Source organism: Pinus tabuliformis, chromosome Q (assembly GCF_031772625.1).
Source record: "Pinus tabuliformis cultivar Carrire ecotype Pingquan chromosome Q, CPIR1, whole genome shotgun sequence".
In the NCBI taxonomy this organism is placed as follows: domain Eukaryota; kingdom Viridiplantae; phylum Streptophyta; class Pinopsida; order Pinales; family Pinaceae; genus Pinus; species Pinus tabuliformis.
The window spans coordinates 960,538,876-960,543,471 of record NC_142296.1 but is presented as its reverse complement, the minus strand read 5'-3'; the positions used below and the strand labels follow the sequence as shown (position 1 = coordinate 960,543,471).

The following is a 4,596-nucleotide window of genomic DNA, read 5'->3' as shown; positions in this document are numbered from 1 at the left end:
TCAGGACCCTGCCCCAACTCTTGACCAGAGTGTCCCTTTCAAATTGTTCGACATCCATGTGTGAAATTTGAGGGTTAACTTTTGTGTGTCACCTTGTTCTAGAATGGTGTCGCATAATCGATTGGAAACCCTATCAAAGAGTGATAACAGAAAATCCCTGATTTACTTTGCTTGGAAAATAAAAAACCCCAACACAGAGAATGGTTAGTATTGTGAACCATCCCCAAAATAAATTTAACCTCCCTTCATGTTTTCGAGCTTCTGTGGTAACATGTTCCGTTTTCTAGTTATATTTTCCCCAATTTTTCAAGTTTGGTACATATGACAAGGCTAGTCTTATCTAGAAATAGCTCGAGATTTGAACTTCGATGCCTCATCCTCCTAGGTAATCAGAAAATATGGCCTTATTTTTCCAAGCCCCTTATATAATTTATTATTTTTTTTGGCAAAACTTTTATACTGTAGGGCCATACTAACGCACACAACTCCTGTTTTTTTTGCACGGTACCAATGTTCTCGCCAGAAATCTGTTCAAGGTAAGAGCATGCCCTTGACCAATTGTTTCCTCATTTTACTATATCTATGCACCTCAAGTATTTACATTGACATTTGATTCGTTTGGTTGGGTGCAGGTTAGGGTTTTGCTTTCCCTACTAGCTAAATTGGGACATGATCTCCTTTGGAATTTCCGTAGTTTTTTTATTCCACATTAAGATTCTCATTTAGGCTTTCTCTATTTGCTAGGTTCTAATTACGGCTTGCCTGTTTGAATATTTCTCTCATGTTTCAAGATTATTCCCTCATTTTTTCTCTTCAACCTGCATGGTGCTCCTGTGGTTTTTCCCTCAAAAATGAGCTTATAAAACCATAAAATCACCTCTGCAAAAATTTCTTTAGCCCTTCAAGGTTCAATTGGATTAAAGACAAGTTAGGTTTTTCATTTTGAGGTTTATATATATGATAAAGAAAATATTCATTTTTATATATTCCTTCACAATGACCAGAAATGCATTCACTGGCTAATAAGACTTAATTGTTAAAATTCTAATCTATCTGAAATTTTTAAAATTTTATATTTTTTAAATCTCAATCTTCTGCAACTTAATAGTGGTATTCTAGTGGTATTCAACTGTTCAAGTTTCACTTTCACATAATACAATGCAGTGACTACTTACGTGTCAGAATCACACATGTAATTGCAAATGTTTCTAGGCATTGGCCTCACTCTCTTACAATGTTCCACAAAATCTATAATAACAACGATATCTTCCTAACTTTATAAATTGTTTTAAAAGTTTTTTTTCATTTTTTTTCTTTGAATTTTCCTGATGAGTTTACGAGACATAAAGAAACTATTAGTCTTGCTTAGAAATAAAGCACCTTATTTTATTCTACTATTAATAATAGAATATAAATATAGTTCAAATTCAAATTAAAAAGTAGTCAAACTATCATATGAGATCCTTTCGTCCAACAACAAAGAATCCATGATGTTGGTGAATTTGACTATCTGTGAACTTGATTCATATTCAGAAAATATGACTTATGACTATGTTAATGTGGCCCATCAACAAGGTCGAACAGAGTTTGACTCAGGGGTAAGCTTTCAAGATACTTTCATACTCCTAATAACATAACAAAAACTTAAAACACCTGGAAATATATTTGCTATGTATTATGTGGGTAAGCTTTCAAGATAATTTCATACTCGTAATAACACAACAAAAACTTAAAACACCTGTAGCTCAGTCAATTCTATATTTTGTTGATTTAATTGGGTAACATATGAATTTGGTTTTATTGATGATTACCATGTAATTTTATTTTGACTTGACAAATATGACAAATAATTGTTGTGCATGCTTTTTATCATTGTGCTCGAATATAGATCAGTGTGAAGCAACATTTTTTCCAAGACCACCTTTAAGTAGATTTTTTCTACTTTTAAGTGTTTTTCGTATTTTAGTTATGAATGAAGTCTATTTTTTTCCTTCTTATTATGAAATGACCTTTAAAGGATCGATGTATATTGTTAGAGTAGTTAAAGTAGTTGTGTCTTTTATTTTTTACTATCTGAGGTAGTTTTTTTATATTGTGTATTGGTTGATTCCTTTGGCTTATACTCTTTCTATTTTAATGTAGTTTCCAACCTTTTCAAGATGCTTCAAAAATATAGGCTAGAATATAAAGCTGCAGAGAAAGAAAGGCTTTTGAAAAAACTTAGGCTTGAGGTAGAAGGGAAGATTGTTGAAATGAAGAAACCTATTGTTATGATATATGGAATTAATCATGTAACCCACTTAATTGAGCGGATATTTCAATTTTAATTTTTCATGTTTGTCCAATATGAATTTTAACATAGCTCTTGCTTTCTATTGTTATGAAATATGGAATTAATCATGTAACCTACCTAATTGAATGGGTATTTCAATTGTAATTTTTCATATTTCTCCAATATGAATTTTAACATAGCTCTTGCTTTTTTGGGTATTCTTATGTAGTCCTCCAACAAATTATTTCTTCTTCTCAGCCATGATAAGGAATATTTGTGTGCATGAAAAGTAAATCTGAATTGGTAGTCATTGCACATGATGTTGATCCAATTGAGTTGGCATTATGGCTTCTTGCATTTTGTATAAAAATAAACATCCCATATAAAATTGTTAAGGGAAAACATGTCTTGGAGGGGTATGCATATTCATAATATTTTTTAAATGTTTTTTAGCATAACAAAGTTCATAGAAGCTTGCTTGCCATTCCTTCACAATGACCATAAATGCACTCACTGAATGATAAGACTTAATTATTGAAATTCTGATGTATCTAAAAATCTTATATTTTTAAAATCTCATTCTTCTGCAACTTAATACTAGTATTCAACCATTTAAGTTTCATTTTCACATAATACAATGTAGTGACCACTGACGTGTCATAATCACACATGCAATGCAATTTTTGTTCAAGTTTCACTTTCACATAATACAATGCCGGAACCAATATTTCCAGCAATATAGAATATTTAATGCCCCTAAGAGCACCATTACATTTTGGCCACCTGGATATGGGATCCATCAGGCCTCCGGTAATGTCAATCTCTCACATCTCACCGGGATCTTTGATGTCTGTTTCCCATTTTTGTCATGGTACACAACGATGAATGCATATGTTACCATGCATGATGATGCTAATTCATGACATAGCACACCTTGTTTTCAAATTAAGCGCGAGACAAAAATAATTTGAAATATAGAACCCTCCTCGGTCAATGTTCGACTCTTAAATCATATTCCAAAGCTTCCAGAGATATCCAGGTCGTCGCTCTATGCTCTAAGGTCCGAACGAAATCTAAGATTCCTTCCATCATTATAAATCTGATACACGTTCAATTCCTCTCAGACAACAGTTAGATCTATGCACTCGCAAAGTTGTGTATTACCATTTGGCATTGGTCAAGCTTTTGATATATCTTATGGAGGATTTATGTCTTTGTTCTTTAATACCTTTCTGGTTCCCTATTATGTTCTACTTCATTTCAATTACAATTCCAATTCCAATGGCAGACATCAACGTAGAGAGTAGCAAGGTGGAGACGTTTGTTTTCAAGGTTGAAATTAATTAGCTGCTTATCCTCATCATCACCACTTTCTACAACAAAAGGGATATTTTCCTGAAGAGACTGAAGAGGAACAGTTATTAAGTCATGTTCAAGGTGGATGTCATATGAGTATGCCATAGGGCAACTCAAGGAATACGACGGGAAGAATCTTGTTTCTACTTTAAAAGAAGGGCAGAAGCAAGAGGAGACAAAGGAGGAGAAGAAAAAGAAGGAAGAAAAGAAAGTTGCATTTGAAAGCATGTGCAAAGTGTTGAAAGACATCTTGGGCGACAAGGTGGAGAAGGTAGTGGTCTCGGATCATATTGTGGACTCTCCATGTTGTCATGTGACGGGTGAGAATGCGTGGAAGGAGACACATGGAGAGAATAAAGAAGGCCCAAGCCCTCCACAACAGCTCCATCTCATCCTACATGTCCAACAAGAAAACGATGGAGATCAACCCATAGAACGCCATCATGGAAGATCTGAGGAAGAGAGCCAAGGTTGAAAAGAATGAAAAATTAGTTAAGAATCTGATGATGCTCTTGTATTAAACTGATCTGCTTACCTCGGGTTCTACTCTTCTTACCTTGGGTTTCATCCCTGGAGGATCCAAACACATTTGCTGTCAGAATTCATAGGATGCTCATGCTTTGTGTAAGCATCGAGGATGATGGTTCCACCGAGATGGATGTACACATGCCACCACTGGAATATGACAGCATATTCATGAGGGCAGCAAGACGGAGGAGGTCGACTAAGACTCCATCAACTCTTACAACAAAGAAATCAAGTATTTACAATTATGTTTTTTTATGAAAATTTGCAATGGGTTATTTACATATCGGTGGAAACGAGAGTGTGAAACAAACATGAGAATATTATCCTTATCCTTCTCCACCGCAGGCTACCATACATGCTAGATATAGAACTCGTTTGAAAACGAAAATGCAAGAAAAAAGAGAGAAAACAAGAAACTTGTTAGCCCCTCCTGCTGTGAC

At 34.5% G+C, this 4,596-nt stretch overlaps 1 pseudogene; it reads left to right on the top strand.

The window, feature by feature from the left end:
* The first annotated feature begins 3,670 nt into the window (after positions 1–3,670).
* Positions 3,671–4,356, top strand: LOC149222674 (heat shock protein 90-2 pseudogene; annotated as a pseudogene).
* Positions 4,357–4,596: the final 240 nt, after the last annotated feature.